The following is a 13,881-nucleotide window of genomic DNA, read 5'->3' as shown; positions in this document are numbered from 1 at the left end:
GTGGCTCATGCCTATTATCCCAGCACGCTGGGAGGCTGAGGCAGGAGGATTGCCTGAGGCCAGGAATTAAAGAGCAGCCTGGGCAACATAGTGAGACCCCATCTCTACAAAAAACTTAAAAATTAGCTGGGCATGATAGTGTGCCTATAGTCCCAGCTACTGGGGAGGCTGAGGCAGGAGGATTACTTCGGCCCAGGAGTTTGAGTCTGCAGTGAGCTGTGATGGCGCCGCTACACTCCAGCCCAGGTGAAAGAGACCCAGTCTCCAAAACAAAACAAAACAAAACAAAACAAAAAACCAGTCCAAATACACCCACCCAAAGAGCTTCTCAGGGGTATCTCTTTTAAGGCATGTTAAGGTTAGCTTCCTGCCTGTCAGTCTGAGGAGAAAGAGCTCGTGCTTAAAATCCCAGCACAGATAGCTGTGTTTACTAACCAGGTGACTGTGGAAAGTTAACCTCTCTGAGACTCAGTTTCTCCATCCCGAAAATATAGTTAATCTTTTTACTCCGTGGCAATGGGGGATTACAACATGTCTACAGCAGTGCTTGGCACACAGGGACGCAGTACGTGTGAGCACCTATCCTCATGAGGATGCTTATTGGTGTGACTGGCCCATTCCTGCCTCCCCTGCCCTCAAGGCACCAGGGTTTTATGCAGAGAAGGGATACAGTAGATCATGCTGCTGTCCACCTGGAGGTGGGACTGGAAACAGATTGGAGCCAAAGAAACCAGCTAGGAGGCCACTGTAGCAGGCCACAAGTAAAAGGGCAGGTTTGAGAAATTTTTAGGAGATAAATGTTGGCACAACAAGATGAGTGACTGAATGTGAGGGAAATGGGAGAAACGAGACAAAGCAAATGCAGGCTTTGGTTGGGGTGACAGGACGGATAATGGTACCACATAATAATATAGAGAACAGAAGGGAGCAGGTAGTAGCTAAAAGTCACTGGAGTGGGGGACGGGATTTCCTGAAAGAAAGCATATAGAATTGTATCTCAGGGAGGCATGGTTACTGGAAAAGGGTTCTAATGTGGTCCAATAAATTAGGAAAAGCTCATGGATGTTCTCAGTGAACATCACCAGCTAATTATTTTCCTCTGAACTAGTGGTTCTCAACTGGCAGTGATTTTGCCCCCCAGGGGACATTTGGGAATATCTAGAGATACTTTTGGTAGTCATAACTGGGTTTGAGGAGCTACTGGCATCTAGTGAGTAGAAACCAGGAATACTGCTAAACATTGTGTGATGCCGACAGCGCTCCGCTCCCAGCCCTGCCCAACAAAGAATTACCAGGCCGGGGCCGGGGGCGGTGGCTCACGCCTGTAATCCTAGCACTCTGGGAGGCCGAGGCGGGCGGATTGTTCTGAGCTCAGGAGTTTGAGACCAGCCTGAGCAAGAGCGAGACCCCGTCTCTACCAAAAAATGGAAAGAAATTAATTGGACAGCTAAAAATATATGTAGAAAAAATTAGCCGGGCATGGTGGCGCGTGCCTGTGGTCCCAGCTACTCGGGAGGCTGAGACAGTAGGATTGCTTGAGCCCAGGAGTTTGAGGTGTGAGCTAGGCTGACGCCACGGCACTCGCCCCAGGCAAGAGAGTGAGACTCTGTCTCAAAAAAAAAAAAAAAAAAAAAGAATTACCAGGCCCGGAATATCAACACTGCCACTGTTGAGAAACCCTGCTCTGGAAGAGTAGACTGTTGAACAATGACTAAGATAGAAACAGATCAAACACAGGCACACTTTGATTCTGCCTCCTTTCTGTCTGGCTCTTCAGGATCCAGGGGAGAAGGAAGGGGTTAAACCCCATCAGAAGAGGGGGATCGGATTGGAAGACAGTGCTAACAAAAAAAAAAAAAGAATAAGGGGGAGGTTGGAGGTTACAATTTCTGATCACTCTGGGAGCCTTCTGCGCTCAAAGAGGTGGTGGCAGCAGTGGTAGGAAGTCTTGTGTCTTCCACAGGAATAGCCCCGCTGCTGGCCAGCAGGTCTCAGTAGGAACTGCCTCATGCCTCAAGTCTGCTGATATATATTCTGTCATTGCAGGCTGCTCTGGAATGATAGCTGGGAGACCCTTCTAATGCCCCCTGAGTAGGGATCCAGCCACCAGGAGAGTCAGACAAGCAGGGGCGGGAGCTCCCGATGCAGAAACAAACCCCAGTCACATTTCCTACATAGCCAGTTTTACACTGAGGTCTACCGGTTTCAGTATGCTAGTGGACAGTCTGGTATTTACTTGGAGGGACACAGGGTCCAGTAAAGATGTCAAGGGCACTGCTACTTAACTAGAGACGCCTGAGAAAACAGAAAAGCAAGTCATGAGCAGTCAGTAAACCAGAAGTCCGAAGAGTTCGAGAGAACTGACTTTCTACAAAGACAGGTTGTTGTTCAACACGAGACCCTCTTTCATTCCGGGACAACCAAGGCAGACCACAATTCCCAGAACCTCCTCGTTCTTGAGGCCGATCGGCGGGGCCAGAGAGAAGCAGAGGACAGCACACCGCTCCCTCCGCAGCCTCAGCCGCCGGAAATCAGCGACTTGGGCCTCCCAGCCAGGCCACTTAAGCTCCGCCCCCAATGAACGAGCATGCGTAGCTCTCTGCCGTGGCCCCGCCCAGCGCGGGTCCACCCCCGTCACAGAGCATGCGCACTCCCCCCGCCGTCCCGCCCCTCCCTTTCCCGTGGCCCCTGTTCCTTAGAAACCAGGCGGCGCGTTCCCGGTGGCGGCGCGCTAGACTCTGGTGCCCGCGCATCCCCGCCAGCCTCCGTCAAGGAGAACTGGTGGCCGCCGAGACCCGTCCGGACCCATGGTATCCAGTGCGACGCGGGGCGGGCGATGCCAGCGTGCCAGGTGAGAGGCGGCCCGCGGCGGCGGGCGAGGGTGAAGGAGTGCACCGCGCGGCCGCGGGCGGGCGCCGGCCGGGCCTCCTCAGCGGCCCGGCGCCTGAGGTCGGAGGCGTGGATTCGCGGAGCCGGGGCTGGAGGGGGCTTGTTCTAACTGCCAGCACGCGCGCTGAGTTCGAGAGTCGCCCCGCGGTTCGCGCTTTCCACTTCGGAAATAGGACCTGCACGTTTGGTTGTAGAATTGTACAATTTCGGATCCTGGAAGGACCTGGGACATAACCTATCCTTTTACCAGATGCGGAAACCTAGTCTCCCCCGCCCTGTGGCGAGCAGACCCCCTAACCGTGTGAGGATGGACGCTTTGTGGATGAGGCTGTGAGAGGTGTGGAAGCCTCAGACAAAGGGCTCGTTGGGTAGCTGGTTCATCCCTTTCAGAAAGAGATGGGACTTTGGGGGGGGTAAATCTTTATTTACGAAACGGGTGTTCAGGTGACAGGTGGGAGAAGGGATGCCCCAGAAGGTGCAGGTGGCTGTGCCAGCCCCCAAGTGCCCTCTGGCCATGTCTCGGTGCCCCTGCCCTACCTTTTAAGCTCTGGAAGGAAGCAGATGGACTTGTGGAGACAAAAGGTGAGGTGAGGTATTCCCATGAAGGCCTGACCACACTTGAACGGTGAGGGAGGAAGAGGGGCGGGGAGATAAGGAATGGTCGTGCGAATAGTTTACCTTCCGAACTACAGAAGAATCTAAAGCACAGGAGAGGAATAGAAAAGTTTAAAGCGGCATCGGATGGACACCAAGGAAGGCTATTAACCGTCTTATTAATGTTCATTGATCCCATAATGTCATGCTGAGGGCAAAACACGTGAGGAAGAAAGAGGGTGCCTTTTAAATGTCCAGAACTGGGGCCAGGTTCCACCTTTGTGATCTGTGGGGCACAATGGGCTCTGAAGGAAGAGTCCATAGCGTATCGCCCTTCAGTTGAAGGGAACCGCGTTTAAATTAGAAGAGGAAGACACTTAAAAGTTATTGTGGTACGGAGTGATATGGAGAAGATAGTTGTCTTTTGTCTCCGGGGAAGCTAGATTCTTTTTCTTGATAAGGACACCCATTTCCTTCTGAAAAGCTACACCAGAGAACAAAAGAGTTTTAAGGCCATCCATTTCACAGAAAACGTGAAAAAATTACTGCTTTTGGGCTGGGAATTTAGAGAATTTGTCTGGAGAAGAGAGGGAAATTTTCAGCAAACAGCTCTGTAGGTAGAATCCTTATTTCACAGGTAAAGATTCTGTTGCGAGAAGCTTTCTCTTACCACCTGGTTATCCCACTTTTCCTATGGAATAATCATTGGTCTGGGTGTAATCTGTTATTTTTATTTGCTAGGGAAATTGATATGTGATTTCTGTAGTAATACTAAAACCCATTAGTAGTAGAACTAGCAATGCGGAAAAAAAAAGCCCCCCCGGACTTAAAAATTTGCAGTATGAGGAAAAGAAATGTGTGATTTTTTAAAAGATGGTCCCTGATTCCTGATTCTAATCATCAAAGTCAGTTTGTCCCTAGCTTGATAAAAACCAATTTGCAATTTACATTTGACTTTGCAGCAGTTTTTTCCCCCTCCAGAATGATAAGAGAAGATACAATGAAAGTATGATAATGTTAATAGGTGAAATAAGTTTAAGGAAGGAAGCTTTGTCTTAGGTTCATAAATCAGTGCCAGACCATAACTATAGATATTGTGGCTGGGCATTTTGACTTTTCTTGTATCTGTGGAATTATTTCATATAAATACCTGAAGAGATAAAATGGGGCATTATCAGAAACAGAAGTAATCTTGTGGGGAAGAATCGGTACTGTTAATTAAGTTCTGTCAGAAAGGCTTAATGAAAATCATTGTACTCTGTGTAGAAACCCTCATTACTTTGGTGTTAACCCAGGTGAAAGTAAGACAAGGAGGCCAAAATCAAGGAAAGATGGAGGAGACCAGTTGTCATCTGCAGAACTGGATGGGGTGTGGGAAGGTGCTTTGAATGTAGGTGCATATACTTTCTTGAGTGAGCTAGCTGTTGGAGAAGGTCCTGTTTAAATGTGGCTACAGTGCGCGCCATGGATTTGTGTGCATTTTCTGAGCTTCTTCAATCAGGAATACGCTTGTTTTCGGAGAAGGAGAGGGGTGGACTTACAGAGAGAACTTACAAAGTGTTTCTTAGTTGCTATGACAGTGAAACCTTTGACAAATAATTACTTAACATCCACTCCGTTTTCTGGAGCAGCTGGGGGCAGTTATCAAATCTGGCCTGTAATAAAGTAATCAGCAATATTTAACAGGCCAATCCTGAGCAAACCTTACCAGATAAACCAGTAGTGCTAACAGGATCTGCTTTCACTGAACTGATTTCTAGTTTTACCATAAGAAGAGACATGTAATGGGCATGCAGTGTCATCTGATATATGAAGTTGAAATACAGAGGTCAGTGTTCAGAAAACACAGGAATCAGAGACCACTAACTTAGAAGTAGGAAAGGTGCCTTTCTGATGCCTGGAAAGTCACTCGTGTATATTTATAGTAGGGCATCTGATTCCAGGACAAATCCACAATTGGAATTGGAAAGCACGTAGGAAAAAATTGAATTGGAGATTTTGCTATCTTTGAGAATTTATATATAGTATTGTAATGGGACATTATTTTTTTTTACATTCCAAAAGTAGCAGTTTTGTATTAGTAAACTTAAATTTGGAGTCTAAAAGTCCAAATTACTTGAAAATTTACATGTCAGGTGTTCTAAAAAGTGGGAATGAATGATAACTTGAAATAGGCATAGGCTTATGAAAGTTAGAATGATAGGAGACACTGAGAAAAACATGAAAGCAATAAGACTTCTCTACACTGTAACACCCACTTATAAATTAGACATTAGGTCAAGAATGAGCTCACTAAAGTACCATCTCTTCAAACAAAGACAAAGGAAATGAAAATTTTCTGCCTCATGGTGATGGAAATAAGCGCTTAAGATAGAGATTAAACGTTAAGAGGGAAGAGATGAATATTCTTACAATGTCTTTTTTTTTTTTTTTTTTTTTTACTGGTTACCTCTTAGACAACTTACAATACATTACTTAAATACACTTAAACCCTATTCTTAAGCATTTCTTTAGGTCCTACTCTTATAAAGGGAGTTGCAAGTAGTGTCTTTGTCCTAGATATTGTCAGTTCTCAAGATAGCCAGTGAATAAAAATGTACATACTTTTGGACCCCAGATAGCCTCACAACTGCTGGAGGGATAGCTCACTCTCTCTGCCACTTCCCAAAGCCATTCCCAAGAGCTGCTTCTCTAAAAATGTTTCTATCAGCCCTCTATAATGAAGGATTAGGAATGAAGGCTGTGAAAAATGGGAACTGAGTACTGAATTCAGTCTTCCTTTTTGACCTGGGATAACTAAGCTACTCTAAACTGTCACCTCAATTTCTCATGAGAATAAATAACCCCAAAATAGAACCCAAAACACTTCTACTTGGCTTTGAGATTTTACTGTATCACTGACCCCCAAATCTTTATTATTTACTTTTACTATTATATTTTGCTTAGAATGGTAACGTTATGTAAATTGTGTAACTTCTGGACCATAATTTCTTAACCTTTATAATTTAAAACAAAATGAAAATGACATAAATATCTAACACTAGAGAAGTGAAAAGCTGGTTTATATTATAGTCAGTGACTGTGATATTGTAAAATATATATTTGGTCTTCATCTCCATTTCCTGGCATATAACTTCTAAAATCCTTGGTATCTCCATAGTGATGTCTTTTTGTATGCTAATGAGTTGACTGATGGCTGGCAGCCCCTTGGTAGCTTTAGTATGGGGGCTGGTCACCAGAAATACAAAGTTGTGATTAGAGGGTTGGGACTGCCATCCCCACCCCCCAACTTTTGGAGAAGGCAGGGAGGGGTTAGGATTAAGTTGATTGCCAATGGCTTAATCAGTCATGCCTGCATAATGAAACCTCCATAGAAACCCAAAAAGGACTGGGTTCAGAGAGCTTCTGAATAGCTGAACATACGGAGCTTCCTGGAGGGTGGTGTGCTCAGGGACCCTTTCCTACATGCCTTGCCTTATGCATCTCTTCATCTGTATCCTTTGTAATATAATAATGTAATAAACCAGTAAATGTAAGTGTTTCCCCGAGTTCTGTGAGCTGCTCTAGCAAATTAACTGAACCCAAGGAGGGGGTCTTGGGATCCACAATTTATAGCTGGTGAGTCAGAAGCACAGGTGAAACAACCTGGGGCTTTCAGTTGGCATTGGAAGTAAGGGAGAAGTCTTGTGGAGACTGAGCTCTCAACCTGTGGGATTTGACGCTATCTCCAGGTAGATAATGTTGGAATTGAATTGGAGGACACCCAGCTGGTGTCTGCTACAGAATTGATTGCTTGCTTGGTGTGTGGGGAGAAGCCCCCACACATTTTGTCACAGAAGTCTTCTGTGTTGTTGTGGTTGAAAGGAGAGGAAAAATGGTTTGAGTTTTTCCACTTTCACAGTGACATGTCATATAACTCCTAAAGACTATATGATAACATGAAAAATACATCAGAAGAGTAAGTGAAAAACTCAGGATACAAAGTTGTGAATACAGTTTGATCGTAAGTACATCAAACAAATGTAAAAACTTAGCAAAAAACAGTAAGATAACTGTAACGTTCTATGTGTACATATTTTAAAAAATAAACCCTCCTAAAAGTTTCTTGCTGATGTAAATGAGGTTATTGAACTCCTTTTCTTTCTGAGAGCCTTCACCCCTTCTAACTCTATTAAAATTGGTGTGTGGGTGAGGGAATGGTGGCAGGGACTAGGCAGCATTGATGTTTCCTATCTCAGGTGTCAGCCAAACAGTAATGAGGTTACCTAGATAACAAATTTACGTGTTATAATTAAAAGGTGACTATCTAGATCTTGTGCTGCTTTCTAAGACTGCTATTTCTTCGGTGCCTTTTATAGGTGATTTTGACCCTCAGGGTTTCTTTGATGCTTGTTGATGGACAGCAAGCATATTATAGGATGTTCCATGTGGTTAGAGGTTTCTGCAGCATGGTAGCTCCTCTAGGAAATGATTGTCATCTCTGAGGGGCCGCTCTGGGGATGACTCTAGGAGCATATGAAATGGGGAGGTTGTCCTGCCAGGCATCCTCTGATTGCCAGGGAGAAGGGGGATGGTGGAGAGATCAGTCATCCTTCCGGTTGAATTCATATTTCTGTGCCAAGAGCTCAGAGGACACAACTTGTATTTTGGAGCAATGGGGGAAAATGATGTATCTTAGTATTCCTTATCTGATGTTATTTTCAAAATAAATCATTGTAATTAAATGGCTCTTTTAGTTCTCCTAGCCCTGGGCTTGCTCCTGGTCATCGTGGTTTTTCTTTTGAAATTATTGTGTTTCTCCCTCCTTCAATGCTAAAACCCCTAATATAACATTTAGATGTATTTAAGTAATTTCCAAATTATACAGGAATGTTACCATAATACCTTTTTTTCTATTTTTTTTTTTTTTTTTTTTTTTTTGAGACAGGATCTCACACTGTTGCCCAGGCTGAAGTACACTGGTGTGATCATAGCTCACTGCAGCCTCAAATCCATGGGCTCAGGCAATCCTCCTGCCTCAGCCTCCCAAGTAGCTGGGACTACAGGTGGATACCACCACACCCAGCTAATTTTTAAAATTTTTTTGTAAAGATGAGGTCTCATTATGTTGCCCAGACTGGTCTTGAGCTCCTGGCCTCAAGCGATCCTCCTGCCTTGGCCTGCCAAAGTTCTGGGATTACAGGGGTGAGCCACCATGCCCTGCTAAAACACCTTTAAGTGTGAATTTTCAGGGACCTGTTATCTGCCTAACATAGATGCTTCTTGACTTATGATGAGTCCCATAAACCCATCATAAGTTGAAAATAAGTCAAAAATGCATTTAATACACCTAACCTACCAAACATCATAGCTTATCTAGCCTACCTTAAATGTGCTCAGAACACTTATGTTAGCCTACAGTGGGGCAAAATCTTCTGGCAACATAGTACACTGTAGAGTGTCAGTTGTTTGCCCTTGTGATCACATGGTGACCAAGAGCTGCAGCTTACTGCTGCTACTGCCGCTGCTGCCCAGTACTGCATATGGCTAGCTCGGGAAAAGATCAAAATTCAAAATTTGAAGTATAGTTTCTACTGAATGCATACTGCTTTTGCACCATTGTAAAGTTGAGAAATAACAGTTTGAACCACCCTAAGTTGGGGACTGTCTTATATAAAACCCAGGCTTGGTTCTGAAAGAGCTTAGAGTCTCAATAGGAAGAGAAGACATCAATTAAACAATAAAAATTAGAAAATTCTAAAATACTAAAGTGAGTGGCTATTTTCAGGTAGGCATATCCTGGGTATGCCCTGTATTTTATAGCCTGCCTCCTTCACTACATATTAACAAAAGAAAAAAGGGGGCACTCTGGCCAAGAATGGCCTGAGATTAGGTTATTTTACATCTCACATTTAAGCAGCTAGAAGATTGTTAATTTAGCAGCTGAACATGGTCGTGGCCCAGCTGCTAAGCAGTTTTCTACATCCAAATAGGAGATACTTGTGAAGGGCACCGGACCTGACTAGTCACTGGCAAACTGCTTAACCTTCCCAGTTGACCAGAGGCTATGTAACACAGAGTTAGAGAATGCCAGTCAGGGTCGCTGTGCTCCTGGGTGCCCTAAGAACGTCCTACCCAAAATCCAGAAGGAAGTCAGAAAGGTGACCCAAGGTGTCTTTTGCTGCCATAGAAATAGCATTTTTTTCAGGATCTGAGCATTTGTGTCCACATAGAAGGTGGAAAACACAAGAAAACTTCAGGCAATTAGATTCGCACATTAAAAAAATGTTTAGCATAATAATTAAAAACTCACCTTCTTCTTTGGTAAAACCAGAGTATATAGCATACCCCTCTCTAGGGTTGGCTACTTCACATGCATTGTGGAGAAATGTGCTTTACCTCAGCAGTTTAAAGGCAAGGACAGAGCCTTTGTTCACATGCTTGCCACAGGGAAAGATCTTTGAACACTTACTATGTTCCTGGGTCAAATCAGTCCATGATACTCAGCTTGGGTATAGCAAGAAATGGAAACTATAAGCTCCAGGGCCCTGTTTGGATTATTTTTGTGTGCCTAACTCCTGGCATAATGCTTGGTTTGTGTGGCATTTAAAAATACTGGGGAGTGCCAGGTGCAATGGTTCACACCTGTAATCCCAGCACTTTGGGAGACCAAGGTGGGAGGAGTTTGAGACCAGCCTGGGTAGCAAGGTGAGACCTCATCTCTACAAAAAATTAAAAAATTAGTCTGGTATGGTGGCACACCTGTAGTCCTAGCTATTCAGGTAGCTGAGGCAGGAGGATCACTTGAGCCCAGGAGTTCAAGGTTACAGTGAGCTATGATTGCACCACTGCACTCCAGCCTTGGTGACAGAGTAAGACCCTGTCTCTTTACAAAAAAAGAGGGGGCAGGGGAGTGACTGAGAAAAGGACTCTGATGATTGTACCATTAAAAGGGGAGAGGGAACACAGAAGGAGGTTCATGCTTGAGGGGAAAGAGGAATTAGGATTTGGAGAAGCTAGTAGGTCACTCGAGTAGGGATTTCCAGTAGACACTAAAAGTATACACCCAGAGCTGGAGCAAGTTGTTGGGGCTGGAGATCAGAAGTTAGAAGTGTTCGCATGGAAGTCATAGTAAAGTTGAATAATTAGCTATAAAATTGCTTAGGGAGAGAGTAGAGCTGGGAATGGAATTTTCAGGTTGGTGTCAGTCTGGAGCTCACCGTTAAAGCAATATTAGGAAAAAATATGTTATTGCCATATTTTCAAAAACAATGAAGACCTAATATAGCTGGTGGATAAGTACTTTTCCTATTGTAATAATCAGCTGAAGCTTTTAAACCTAACAGTGATCCAAATACTTCTGTGGGTGCTAAATTTGCTGCTGCTTTATGACCTGATTTAGCTGTCCCTTTTGTACATGGGTAGTTATGCTTCATAAGACAGGTCATTAAGCCTGTCACTAACATCCCTCCTGGGACAGTATGTAGAGGGGGATGGTGTTGGGAGCTGGCGTCTCTGGCCAGGGCTAGGTCTGCTCTCTGATGACGTGGTGGCAGTTTACTGCCATGTCAGCTTGTGGAGCTGCAGGAATAGCATTTCTTTCCTTTGCCCTGCCTTTGTTTTTGATTTCAGTGGAAAGGCAGAAATCTGTGACCATGTCACTGTTAAAATAAATCATAGGAAACCTAAACCTTCTCCATAGAACCTCTGCATCTTTGAAATCTAGGCACCAAAACATTACAACTAATTTGTAAAACTCAATACCTGTTTCTTTACCTTGGCTTTTATTTTTCAATGAGAACATAAATGCAGGTGAAGAAACGTTTTTTTTTGTTTTTTTGTTTTTTTGAGACAGAGTCTCACTCTCTTGCCTGGGGCGAGTGCCATGGCGTCAGCCTAGCTCACAGCAACCTCCAACTGCTGGGCTCAAGCGAGCCTGCCTCAGCCTCCCAGGTGGCTGGGACTACAGGCACGTGCCACCATGCCTGGCTAATTTTTTTTTTCTTTCTATTTTTAGTTGTTTGGCCAATTTCTTTCTATTTTGTAGTAGAGACGGGGTCTCGCTCTTGCTCAGGCTGGTCTCGAACTCCTGAGCTCAGAATGATCCGCCCGCCTCGGCCTCCCAGAGTGCTAGGATTACAGGCGTGAGCCACCACGCCTGGCCAGGGAAGAAATGTTTTCACATCTATCTGGAAGCATTCATGTTGGCATCTCAGACACTCAGTTGGTTAGTGGGGAGTTATAGCTGTACTGTAGATACTCCCTCGACCATGAGCATGCAGTCCAGTACTCTGAAGCTGCGTGCTTGCCCCCTACTCTTCCTTGGGCTCTGATGATGAGGTGTGGTTGTTTTTCCTCTTGTAGTCCAGCTCTGCTATTTAGGTGTTGTCAGCCTGTCTGCCACATTGGCTCAATATCAGATTGGGGGTGGGGAAAAAAGAAAGGCTGGGAGACCAGGCTCCTTGGTGTAAGCCTGTAATCCCGTAGTTCCAGTTACTTGGGAGGACTGCTTGAGCCCAGGAGTTCTAGGCTGCAGTGTGCTATGATCACACCTGTGAATAGCCACTGCACTCCAGTGTGGGCAACATAGTGAGACCCTGTCTCTAAAATTAAAAAAAAAAAAAAAAAAAAGACTGGGCGACAGCCAGACAGTTTCCTAATTAATTCTTGATATATGACTGTTGCTGAAGACCACCTGGAATGCATTACTACTATCTTCCCAACAGGTTCCTGGTTTTTGCAAAACAAAATTTAAACTTAAAATTGGCCTTTATATTTTTCATTTTATCGCCTTTACCAGGCTCAAGAATTACGCTTCCGTATTATAAATCCCCTTGCAACTAGATGTTAAGTGATGGCACCCCTCTCCTAGGGTGATGTTCCATAGTAGTAGTTCTAGGACATCATTCAGGTAGCTTGTACTCTTAAGATTTTAGAACTAATCGTTTATTTAAAATCAGAAAGGCAGAGAAGAAATGTGGCAGGAAAAACCATTGCCTTCTAGTTAGTACAGCATCCACACAGGCTTTGACTTGACTTCTTGATTCATTCATTCTCACACTCGCTCATTGGTATGCTCATTCCTCAGTCATTACTCAGCACGTACATGGTGTCAGGTACTGTGCTCTGTCCTGGTGACGACACAGCAATGTGTGAGACAGGCAAGGTCCTGCCATCATGACAGACACTGAATAGGTGAGCCCAGTGAAGTGTGATGACTACCGTGAAAGTCAAACCCAGGCTGCTGTGGTAACTGTGAGCAGAATCACTTAACCCAGCCGAGGCACAGCCTCTCCAAGGTAGTGCTTATGTGGAGACCTGATAGGTCTCTTGAGGAGTCCGTCAGGGGGAGTCAGAAAAGATCGTTCCAGGCAGAGCAAACAGCATGGACCACAGTCTCAGAGCAGGACTGAAGGGGTCACGTGTGATAGCTGCTAGCCTGCTGAGTGTAGGCAAAAGGGGAAAGCAGGGAAGTGGAGAGGTGAAGAAGGGCCCTGCCCACACTGGAGAGATGCTTTGTGAGCCCCATCAAGGAATTTGGGTTTTATACTAGGGGCACTTAAAGGCTGGGGAAGGAAATGGTCAGGACCGGGATGGAGACATCAGGATTGATGGGGTGTAGTGATGGACTGGCTGTGGGGGCAGGGAGGCTTCCCTGCAGCCACAGTGGTTCCTTATGAACTGGTTAGGTTTGAGTCTCTACCACTTGTTTGGGTCCACTGTCACTTGCCTTCCCTTCATTTGTCTGTTGGCGTTTGACTGAACATAGACCCTAAGTGGAGGGTCACTGTGGTCCTGCAAGGCTTGACATACAGTATGCTTCTCTGTGCTTCTCTAGCAAGAGGGAAGAAACTTGACTACAAGGGGACTGAGGTGACTGATAAGCATGGGTCATGTTACGTGGAAGATGAGTGGTAGTTGGAGAAACAGTTCTGGGTGAGGACATCTCTTAGCAGGTCATGTTGTGGCAAAAGACTAAGAGCAGTAGCTCATCTTCCTAATCCTAGGCAGCAGGCAGAGCTATTGTGATGCTTGTTTTCTTTCCTGAACCATTAAACCAGATTCTGCACCAAACTCCTTTGGCGAATGACATAAGGGATCTCTTTATTACATTTGTAAACATATCCCAAGAACCTTCTGAATTATATACAGTTTCGATGAACTCAGTATATATGTCTTAGTTTATTGATGAACTATGTAGGAACTAGGTGAGAAATCTTTCATTTTTTTTTTTCAGCAAGCGTTTACTGAGCACCTGCTATATATATATCAGACTTTGTTCTAGACACTGGGGATATAGTAGTGAACAAAACAGACAAAAAGTTCCCTATCTTCAAGGAGCATACGTTGTAGCAGGGGTGTTGGGGGGAGACAAACAATAGAAAAATAAACCTCTTTCTTTCTTTTTTTTTTTTTTTT

At 44.7% G+C, this 13,881-nt stretch overlaps 1 protein-coding gene across 1 annotated transcript in view; it reads left to right on the top strand.

The window, feature by feature from the left end:
- Window positions 1-2,658: 2,658 nt before the first annotated feature.
- GFOD2 (glucose-fructose oxidoreductase domain containing 2) overlaps window positions 2,659-13,881 on the top strand; it is a 53,465-nt gene continuing 42,242 nt past the window's right edge. Inside the window, exon 1 of the mRNA XM_012660565.1 lies at window positions 2,659-2,851. The gene's annotated coding sequence lies outside the window, so the exon portion shown is untranslated. The remainder of the gene's footprint in view (window positions 2,852-13,881) is intronic.

The sequence above is a fragment of the Propithecus coquereli genome, unplaced genomic scaffold (assembly GCF_000956105.1).
Source record: "Propithecus coquereli isolate 6110/MARCELLA unplaced genomic scaffold, Pcoq_1.0 Scaffold67, whole genome shotgun sequence".
NCBI lineage: Eukaryota > Metazoa > Chordata > Mammalia > Primates > Indriidae > Propithecus > Propithecus coquereli.
The sequence above is the reverse complement of the archived record's forward strand: the minus strand, read 5'-3'. Positions and strand labels throughout refer to the sequence as shown.